The following is an 11,672-nucleotide window of genomic DNA, read 5'->3' on the forward strand; positions in this document are numbered from 1 at the left end:
TTGCACTTAGCCACCTCTTGCACACACTTTTGTTACCCTTGTCATGCATTGGTCTTTACCTTATTTCTTCATCCTAGCATGTCATGCTTATCTTATGCTTTGTAGCATGTTACTTTGTCTTAGGTTTGAGCTTCATTTTCTCATTCATCTTGCACCCCTCATGCATCATTAGCATTGTTCATACCTTCATCTCTTGCCCTCGTTTCTTCTTGACCCTTTGTCTATTCCTGACAAAAAGGGGGAGAGTATACTCTAGAGAGTGTTTCGGAGTATTTTTTCATTTCTATATGACTCTTGTGCACATCCTTAGGGGGAGAAATTCTATTTCTCATGCACATTTGTAGGGGGAGAGATATTCCATAGGGGAGATGCATATACCAAGGGGGAGAAGACATTGTGTTAACTAGAAAACCTTGTTCTGTTTGTTTTCTTGTTGGCTTTATGGTGCTTTGTGTTATGCTTTGGTGTTCTCATTGCATCATGTTTGTGCTTTGGACATACATATATCCCTATGTTATTATGCTTCATTGAATGCATGTTCAGATGATCATTTGCTTTGCTATGTGATTATTGTAGTCATTTCTATATGACTGTTTTGGTGTTTGATCAAGTTGCTCATATGTTTTACATCATGTTTACTTGATCGCAATTTGCTTGTTACATTATACTTGTCCTTTTATTACTTGCTTTACCTTGAAGGTCTAATGTGTTTTGTGCAAGTGTTTCAGGTTACAAGTATATATGTTCCAAGTGCATCACAGCTTCTCATCACTTTGAAGGGGAGAAATTTTAAGCACTTTTAGTTTATATTGTTTAAGTTTTTATTCAATATAATGTGTTTGTACCCATGTGCTTTTGTAAGCTTTTAGGGTTATTGTTTTATGCATAGTTTGTAGGCTTTATGGTATGTACCTTGCTTAAGTGCAGCCTTTATGCTATGTTGAAATCAGTACTTTAATCTAAATGTTCTGCATTTTGGTTTATGTATTGTCACTCTTGTGCCCTTGTAGGATTGTTCCTAGATGCATATGCCTTGTGTGCTATGCATTGGTTGAGTGTTGAGCATACAAGTGTCTTGCCTTGTGCTTGTTAACTTGTATGTCCTTGTGTTCATTCCAAGTGTGAATGAGCACTGTGATCACTACCTTGTGGTGTTCACTTGGTTGATCAAGCCATGGTTTGTTTATTTACTCCATCTTTGCTTGATCACATGTTGGCTGTTTCATATGCATTTATAATTTTCTGCTTACAATGATCATGGTGTATTGTTGTGTTTCAGGAGTATTATGTTCATATGATTCAAGTGCTTCACAGCTTCTAGAGTTAGGTGTGAGTGAGTTTTGTTCAACTGTTCCCAACTCACATGTTAAGTCTAGAGTCTGTTTTAGGGTTTTGTCACGGAATAGCCAAAGGGGGAGATTGTAAGGTTGAATTTATTCAACCATCTAATTGGCTTTATTCCGTGCCAAATTTGCTTGTAATTCAGCATTTAGTAACCCTGTATTTAGGTGGGTTTGTTGTAAGGGTAGTGAGTGAGATAGAGTGAAGATTGCTCAAGAGTGTGCAAGAAAACAGAGTGTCGCGGCTGGGACTCGCGGGTGGACTCGCGGCTGCAAGCCGCCAGAAGCTGCACACGTGCCAAGCATGCTGGAAGATGAACAGTCATGCTAGCTGGAGCACTACAAGACAAAACAGGACAACTGGCCATACGGTTAACTCGCGACTGGATCTCGCGACTTGGTCAAGCCGCGAGGTCAAGCCGCGAGCCACCCCTGTTTTGCCAAAACCTGACGTTTCACATTCCTCTCCCACTCCAGTATAAATACCCCTTTAACCCACGATTGATAGAGAGCTTCCAGAGAGAATTTTGAGAGAGAAACCCTAAAGAAAAATCAGATTGTTTCACCCACAATCTATATCTTAGAGTCTCTTCAAATTCCCTTACTCTCTTCCTCTCCATTGTCAAATCCTTGAGAGGCATTATACCAAACCTGGTTCTCACCATTATCATCTCTGTGAGACAGTCGTTTGGAGTTCTGGGAAGCAGTTAGGAAGGAGCCAATCTTCATTGGTTGATGCTACGGTCTAGTAGCGGAATCTGGGAAGCTAGAAAAGAAAAAGGTTCGGCGCAACCTCGTTGGAGCAAGAAGCTTGGAGGGCTTAGGTGCACTGGGTAGATTAGGCTTGGAGGGTCTATTGCTGTCCTTGTATCCCAACTGTATTTTCTAGTGGATTGATTACCGCTTGGAGGGCGGCGGAGAGGTTTTTCGCCGAGGACTTCGGTTTCCTCTTCGATAACACATCGCGTGTTGTCTTTGTGTTTGCATCTTCCTTCCTCTCTATCTTTGCCTTTATATTATCTGCTGTGGATTTTATTCTGTTATGGCTTAGATAGTATTTAACCTATTTCACATTATAGCATATGTTAAGTTTCCGCACACTTGTTGTTTGACATATTGCTTGTGTTGGTTAAGTTAATTTTTGGGGGTCTAAACGTTCAAAAGTGTATTGGTACACGTTTTTGAACTTTCACAATTTACATTGGTAGATGCTATGGTCAAGTAACGGAATCCGGAAAGCTTGAAAAGAAATAGGTTCAGCGCAACCTCGTTGGAACAAGAAGCTTGAAGGGCTTAGGTACACTGGGGAGATTAGGCTTGGAGGGTCTATTGCTGTTCATGTATCCCAACTACATTTTCTAGTGGATTACTTACCGCTTGGAAGGTGGCGGAGAGGTTTTACGCCGAGGACTTCAGTTTCCTCTTCGATAACACATCATTGTGTTGTCCTTGTGTTTGCATCTTTCTTCCCTTTATCTTTGCCTTTTATTTTCTATTGTGGATGTGATTTTAATTGGCTTGGATTGTTTACCAATTCTGTTTATAACTTGTGTTCATTTTCCGCACACTAGTTGTTTGTCATAAAGGTTGAATTGGTTATTTTGTAATTGGGGGTTTAAACGTTCAAGGGTGTTTTATACACTATTTGAACTTTCAGTAGGCATGACCCTACATGCTAGAAACTGTGATTATAAATCTTTTCCTTGTAGGATGAATTCATTAAATTCTCAGAAGAGTGTGCATTTTGATTTATTGATTTTATTTTTGATGAGGAATGTGATTGCTGATGATAGAAAATGATATTGGACCGTCAAAAAGTGATTCTTTTACAATGTTTACTATAATGATTCATAATATTTGCATAAAATCTTATGCATTAATGTTTACGCCAACTAATTTATTACTTGCAACTCTGAAATTTCTTTCATCCTTTGATAGTTGTGGCATATATCTTTTTTATTTTTTTTTAATATAATCTTAGTACTATTGATATAATCATAAAATTGATTTTTTTTCGATTATCTTTTTTTCCACACCAAGAAGGCAGATATATTAAATGGGTGCTTCGTGTTGACAATACTTCTAAATTATTTGCAGAAAGGAATTGATGAAAATTGGGCCGCTGCCTTGGAACATAACCCTGAAGCTTTTGCAAGGGTGGTATGTATTATCTATTTATCTTCAACCCCAGCTATCACTATTACATACATACATATATATATATATATATATATATATATATATATATTTGTTTTTGTATTGATTTTAAAGTTTCTTATGCAACTCTTTAGGTTATGTTGTACGTGGACATGGAGGTTAATGGTTTCCCATTAAAGGTAACAACTAGATCGTGAAAAATATCTTAGGAAGAACTTATTCAGTTCAGCGTAATATGAAATCACTGAAGGGCTTATAGGGTTTCTTGTGTCACTTTTGTGATCCTATATAAAACATCTTACACACCGGGACTGCCCTGGTTTAAAAACACATTTCAATGAGATTTGTGCAGGCATATGATATGCAACCAGATTAATATCCCCATCATTTTGAATTATGCGTCCCTCTTTATACTTTATTGTTAGTTCCAGCCCTTGCTGATTGAGAACTAATCACATACACAGTCTGCCAAATAATTTTCACCATGTTTCAGGCCTTTGTTGACAGTGGAGCCCAATCAACAATAATATCAAAAAGTTGTGCTGAGCGTTGTGGGTATGTACTATTTTATATCTGACTACCTGTTGTTTAATTCAGTCGGTGGTAATATCATTTTTCATTTTACTTGGTATTTGACATGGTTTAATAACTTAGAATATCAAAACCGATAGATATGGGTATTACACTATTTATAAGTATTAGGGATCAATTACATATGTTCACTCGTACATAATTACCTTATGGTCTCATGAAACATATGCGGCTTTGATGTAGATTGTTGATTGTGGATTGCACCAAAGAGAGGGGAGGTGGTTATAAATGGGATATCCTCATACAGTTGCTAGTTATTATTTTTAACCTTTACCAGTTTACCTACTCTTCAAATAAACTCTCTTGTTATTGGCATGATCCCCACCCCAATCCCCCCCCCCCCCCGCGATCCTCCCCCCTCCTCTCACTCTGATGGAAAGGAAAATGTTATTGCTTGAACAAATTCCTAGTATCCTGTAGTTCTGTTTATTAGAAATATAGACCTTACATGTTTTAACATAAGAAGAGTTTGAAATGGGAAAGCCTCTTGTTGTGATTTTGGTGTCTTCCAGATTATTGAGGCTTATGTATCAACGATATAAGGGCATTGCTCACAATCAAACAGCAAAGTTGTATAGCCCACAATCAAACAGCAAAGTTTTTAGGTTGAAAGAGTTAGTTACTTGAGTTTTGTATGAATTATTTTTCCCCCCCTATGATACTTTTTTTTTTTTTGAAAGCTTTTCTTGCAGCTATCCTCGGAAGAAAATTTTATATTAAACTGAAATGCTTGCTGTTAAGTTTTAAAGACTTAGAATTTTATGTATTTAGAACTCTAATTTGTATTGTTGGCAAACCATGATCAAAACAATGTGTTTAGAAGTGTTTTAGTCTTGCTCAAAGTTGTGCATTTATGTAAAGTTGGAATCGAGCTTAATGCAGAAAAGATTAATGCATTTCGGCCTGGCTCGATCGATCAAAGCTTAGGCTCGATCGATCGAAGCTCGGGCAGAATGTTTTTCTGCAGAATTTTCCAACTCAGCCCTAATTGTTTTAAAACGTTTTTAGGGTTTCTTATTTGTCCTAAGTATAAAAGGCAAACCCTAGCCACGTTTTAGTGTTGCTCATATTGCGGTTTGTGTAAATCTCTTATGAGATCTAGAGGAGGTTTCATTTACACAAACTTAGGGTTTTCAAGGAGAAGATTTATCTACACCTTGATGATCAACTCAGTTGCTGCCATTGAAGTTTAAAGAAAACACAAGCGGGTGTGCTTGTATCTGGTGGTGAATCCAAGAAAGAAGGAGTCCGTGAATTCAAAACTTGCACGTGGTCGTGTCAGTAAGTTCTACTAGTGGGTAGCAATAAGAAGTCGAGCATGGGGGCTTGTAAGTCTTATTGTATGAACTTCGATTTATTCAAGATACTGGATTTAAGTTTACCTTAAGGATAACTAGGTCAAATCCTCCCCAGGTTTTTACCGGTTTGGTTTCCTGGGTGATCATATCTTGTGTTATTTATTTTCCACTGCTTTGCATGATTTGATCTTTGTTATTGTGATAACCTAGACTTGTTAAATTGGACTAAGAAACAACTTGGCTAATTACCTAGGTTAAATCAATTGGTTTTAAGGGATCTAAAAACTATCAAGTGGTATCAGAGCGGGTTGCTCTTTTGTTGTTGATCCTTTGATCACTGAGTTAATCCTTGACCCCTGTTGTCATGGAACACAGACACTCTCTACTTATTCCTCCTCACTTTGATGGGAATAATTATACTTATTGGAAAGTAAGGATGAAAGCATTCCTGAAATCTATTGATGAGAGAGTGTGGAACTCCATTGAATACGGATGGGAGAAGCCTACTACTCCTGTTAGTGAGTGAGAAACTTCTCAAAAAGAAGTAGCTGCGTTTAATAGTAAGGCTATGAATGATATCTTTAATGTTGTTTCTATGGAGGAATTTAAGAGAATCTCTAATGTTGAGGTTGCTTATACTGCTTGGAATATCCTCCAGACTGTGCATGAAGGCACAAAGACTGTCAAAATCAATAAATTGCAGTAATTGACTTCTAAATTTGAAAGCATTAGGATGTCTGATGATGAATCTTTTGATGAATTCTATGCTAAATTGAATGATATTGTTAATTCTGCTTTTAACTTGAGTGAAATCTATGATCAACCTAAAATTATTAGGAAGATTCTTAGATCTTTAACTGAAGACTTTAAACTCAAGGTGACTGTCATTACTGAAAGCAAGGATGTGGACTCCATCCCTGTTGATGAACTTGTAGGATCTCTTCAATCTTATGAGTTAGATCTACCCAAAACTACCAAATCCAAATTAATGGCTCTTAAGTCAGTTGATGATGTTGAAGGTGGTGGATTTGATGATGAGCTCTCTGCTACAGAGATTGCTTACCTTGCCAAGAATTTTAGAAACTTTCTCAGGAATAGTAACAGAAAGGCAAGAGGCACAAACACTGCTGAACCTAGAAACTTTAGGAAGCATGATCCCACTAAGGTTAACAATAATGATAAACCTAGAGAAAAAGTAGGTCAATCTTCCAATAATTATTTGGGCTCTCAGTGTTTTGGATGTCAAGGGTATGGACACATGAAATCTGAATGTCCTACCTATTTGAAGTCTAAGGGTAAGGCTATGGTTGTAACCCTTAGTGATGGTGAAGTTTCTAATAATGAGTTTGATTGTGATGAGGATGGAAATTTCATTACTTTCACCGCTACTGCTGTAGTCGATGAGAGCATATCTGTTGAAGAGAACCCTTCTGATGAGGAACTCTATGAAGATGCAGATCTTCAAGAGGCCTATAATAAACTTTGCAAAGTTGCTGCAAAGGATGCTATGAATGTTGAACTTGGCCTAAAGAAAATTGAATCTCTTAACCTTGATAATAAGAATTTGCTTGTTAAACTGTTTGATGCTAATGAACTTTTGAATAATGTGAAAACTGAGAATATGCTTTTGCTTGATAAAGTTAAATCTTTGGAATTTGATTTATCTGTTGCTAAATCTGCTAGTTCTAAACTTGATCAAATGCTTAGTGTCAAAAGTCTTCTTCTGACAAAATTGGATTAGGTTATGTTGAAAGCATCTCTGTATCTACTCCCCATTCCACAAAGTTTGTTCCTTCATCTTTTTCTGAACCTTCTGTGAGTGAGATAGTGAATGAAACTATCAAACCCCCTATGATTGAGGTTGTCAAACCCATAGAAGTTTCATCATCTAGGAAGATTAGGATTGATCTGAAAAGTCTAAGTCTAAGAAGCCTACCCTATCTAAGGACAAGACACATGATAAGCCTGCATGGATTTGTCACTTTTGTGGAAAGTCTAGACACCTTCATCCAAACTGTTACAAGCTGCAAGCTACAAAGAGAGCAAACAAATCAAAAGTACCTGTGCCTCAAGCACAAGATCCTATGGTACTCATTGGTGAATTGGTAAAGACTTTAAACCTCTCTTCCAATCCTGGAGTTGATAATCATTCCCATGTGAATAAGAACTCCAATGCTCATGGTGCATCTAAAAGGTTTTGGATGCAAAAGACTCGAACTAACTGAGTCTTTCTGACATGGTCCTTGTGCTTCATTACTCTACCCTTTGTGACCATTGTTCTTTAGTTTTGTTTTGTTTTTTGTTTTCTAGGATTTGCATTGCATAACATTCATACATTTCATTCTAGTTTTTTTTTTTTAAATAAAAAAAATAAAAAAATAAAAAAGGAAGAAAAAGGAAGCAAATTTTGTTTTGTACTATTCTTCTTGATTTTTGAGAACAAGGTTGGTCAATTTATTTTCACATAACATGTCGTTTGTACCTTGTTTAACTTTGATGAGCTTACTTGTTGCACTTTACTAGTTGAAACTTTGTAGTGCATGTTGTGTGGGAAAGATGTTTATGGTTTTTTTATTACTCTGTCTTAATCTTGAAGTCACATGTTTTTGAATGTTGGACTTGAACTTTTAGAGAAAGGCATAAATAACCATCTCACCACTGTTCACTAGCCAATCATGAACACCTTAGTGCGTATCATAAGATTTTGTGCTCGAGAAAGTGAAGCACATGCACAAAAAGAACATAAGGTGAAGTCTCGGTTTAAATTGCTTAATACTTAAAATTGGTGTGTACTATTAGGCATGATGCCAAACTCACATGACTTAAAATTGGTATGTATATTATGAGGCATAAATTCAAGAAACTTACATGATTGCAAGCTTATGATCTAGGAGATGTGAGAGTTATATGATGTAACTCTTTAGGTGATAGTCTCTTTTAAATTCTTTGTGATGAATTTTGTAGACTTTGTGATTGATTGCTATTCACATATCATCTCACATGTATCTCAAGTTTTTGCTAGTTGTACACACTACACGAGTTACTCTTTGCTAAACTTTGTACATGTTATTGTGTGTGTTTATGGTCTGACCAACCGAGTTTTGCAAATACTTTGAATTTTGTGCAAAATTAATTTGTTGCTTGAAAATTTATGGAGAATGCAAGAAATTTTGTTTTTGGGGAATTTGGGCTTAAAATTCTTGTTTTTGAAAATCACATCATCACATACTCATGCATTTTGTTCTTAAATTTCAATGCTTTGAGTTGATTCTAAATGTTTTTCAAAAAACTGTGTTTTTCCTCAAATTTAGTGAGCCTCTGCCCATTTCGATCGATCCATTCTATTTTTCGATCAATTGAAAATTTTTAAATTTGTTAGAAAGAGCCTCTATCTATTTCGATCGATCGAATTCTTTTAAAATTGTTTTGTTAAAGTCTCTGTCTATTTGTTTTGTCGTTTTCTTCCGAAATTTTTGCAAGGTTTTTGTCTTCTAAGGCCGATAAGTCCTTTTTGCCCTTCCTTTTGCATTTTATTTCACGTTTTCATGCATTGCATTGGGTATTTTCAGAACTATTCATGATTGGGGTTTTTGATGTTTCAAGCCATGTTTTCTGAAATTGATCATTAGGTTATGTCTCTATATTGTTATATTAATGATCCTTGTTAGTTAATTTGATCAATTTTATGGTTTTTGAAAAATTGGAAATTCTAGGGTTTGAAATTGATCCGAATTGGGGATTTTGTCAAATTGGGTTAAATTGATGAAATTGGCTTGTTCAATTGATGTATTCGGTCAGTTTGGGTTTTGTGATCAATTGGTTAGAGAAACTGTGAAAGGGCTCCTGAAAGTGGGTTTTGATTTATTTGTTTTTTGTTTTTGCTAAAGCAAGGACATTCATGGGATCCAGCCCATCTTTTTGCCATAAATAAGGTGTATTTTACGTCAGGCTTTTGGAAATGATGGGTGGTACTTCTTTGAAAGTGATTCGCTCAAGGTTCTAGTTGACGCCCTTCTTGAAAAAGAAAAAAAATGGTGAGCAAGGGGAGGTAAATTCTTTACTGTTATCTTCTAACTCTTTAAAGTTGTTGGCAGTTTGTTTGTTTTTGGTCTTTCTCTGTTTTTTTTTTAAACTTTAATCTGTCAAAACTACGTCTGTAGAATCGGGAATGATATGGTTATTTTGAAATGTGCATGTGGATTAGAGGTAAATACAGTTTGCAGACTGTTGTGGCTATTTAGAACTTATGACTGAGCAAACTGAGTTTAGGCGTAGAACTTTAGTATCTTTCTTTTACACCCTTTGTTTAGTCTCTACAAAAGTGAGGAAAAGAGTGGCAAAGAAATTGTAATTTTGAATCACATATTTTACAGTGTACTTTGAATCTCTGATCCTCTTCTGTTGGAGACCGAGATCCTCTTATCACATAATATGCAAAACTTATTCTATTATAATTGTTGACTATTGAAGCAATTAAGTAATTGCCTGGTGTGGCTTATGTAACAACTTCTTATCCCCCAACCGCACCTATTCTCATTTGTAAGGCACTGGTGATGTAAGAATTCCCACAGGAATAGCATTTCTTAAGGCCTGGCATTTGTAAGGCACTGGTGATGTATTTGGTGCTCATGATCATTGCATCAACTTATCTGGTATACGTTTTTTCCTTTTCTTTTTTAGTAACACTTCCTGAAGGGGGAGGTTTTGGGACTAAGGCTTAGTTGTTGTTTTGGGAGTAAGTGTTACTTGTTGCCATTTGACTTGGCACATTAACAGCCAGTAACTGTGCTTCTTCCCTGTTTGTTTGTTATAGGATCGAGTGCTCCGGATTTTGCTGTACAGTTGTCACCAAAGAAAGGTCTCCGTGCAGCACTGTTGAAGAGCCGCTTTGCAGGAACTATTCTGAAAGGCCAACATAAGACACTTCTTGACCATGTAAGATATACTATATGTTTTAGCTAGAGTCGTATAAATATTCCAGATTCGTAGTTTTAAGTATATCATACTAGCCTTATGAACAAAAAATCAAGTGTGCCATGGTATATCTGTTTTTAAGGATCATGAGGAGTTTAACCTTATAATTCTGAGGGCAGTATGTTTACTGAGTAATGCACATGCTAGATGCATTTTATATATTATGAAGGATGCAATATTTCTTTGAAGTTCAGGTTAGAACAATGATGTGGTTCTCAGCATGCCACTGTTCTTTATCCGAATGGTTGATTTTATGTAATTTGGCGTGGATGGTGTAAAGGGGCTTATTGAAGTAACAAATTATGTTGGGGCTTGCAAATGGGACTATATGTAATATTATGGATTTTTACTTGCAGAGACGGCTAGGATTGAAGCCCAAATTAGAGACGCTGAAGCTGCCTTACGAAGGAAGGAAGAGGCTGAGTGTAAGCAGCAGCGGGAGAGAGAAAGGGAAGCTGCTCGAGTTGCCTTGCAGAAGGTTTATTTTTGTCTTAATTATTTTCTACAATTTTAACATATAGACTTTGATTTACTCGATTATCTGGGACTTCTTTCTGATGTTTCTCTCCCTGAAGATGGAAAAAACTGTTGATTTTGAGGAGAATATGGTGACCCAAAAAGAACTTGAGATGTTATTTGGCTGTTCAACATCATCTCTCTGCTCCATGGATCTTTAAGTCGAACCCAATTAGAACAGTTAGGGTTATTTATCAAAGACGACGATGACAATGAAGAGGGACTTGATTTTGATGGGGAAGAAGGGGAAATTTTTTCGTGACATCCGACTCCTCTATCTATTCAACAATTGTATATAGTTCCTTTTTCCAGCTCTGCTTGTTTATATCATCATAGTGGATGGAAAAGGGGCATTGGTTGTAAATGACTATTTTTTTAAGGGGTGATACCCTCCTGATAGGGAACTAATAGAAAGTTAGTGTTTCCAAAGTATATAAATTGCAGTTTTAAACATTTCATCTTTATAATTGGATCTCTCTCATGTTTCTATTTAATCTAGACAAAATATTACTCTATTTAAGTTCAGGTTCTAGCAGATATGGTTGGCGTGTGGTGAAGAGAACTTTGATTTTCTGATAATTGGATGAGCATCGTTATTTGGAGTTACATATAACCGCGTATTTGCAACCAAAAATAAAAAAAGATTATACCATTGTGAGACCAAAAATGAATGATGCAGGGATGATGCTTTTTTTTTTATTTCAAAAACTAAACTAATTGTCATTGAACATCATATAAAGATCTTTAAAAAAGTAAAAATTTGCATTGTAAATTCTTTAGCAAAATGCAGAAGAGC

The 11,672-nt window shown here is 36.2% G+C and overlaps 1 long non-coding RNA gene across 1 annotated transcript; it reads left to right on the forward strand.

Moving 5' to 3' along the window:
* The first annotated feature begins 8,970 nt into the window (after window positions 1-8,970).
* On the forward strand, window positions 8,971-11,343 carry LOC126727510 (uncharacterized). The gene is made up of 4 exons (XR_007656256.1): window positions 8,971-9,434; window positions 10,200-10,321; window positions 10,717-10,838; window positions 10,936-11,343. It is a non-coding gene; the product is annotated as an uncharacterized LOC126727510 (long non-coding RNA).
* The last annotated feature ends 329 nt before the right edge of the window (window positions 11,344-11,672 follow it).

The sequence above is a fragment of the Quercus robur genome, chromosome 5 (genome assembly GCF_932294415.1).
Source record: "Quercus robur chromosome 5, dhQueRobu3.1, whole genome shotgun sequence".
Classification (NCBI taxonomy): domain Eukaryota; kingdom Viridiplantae; phylum Streptophyta; class Magnoliopsida; order Fagales; family Fagaceae; genus Quercus; species Quercus robur.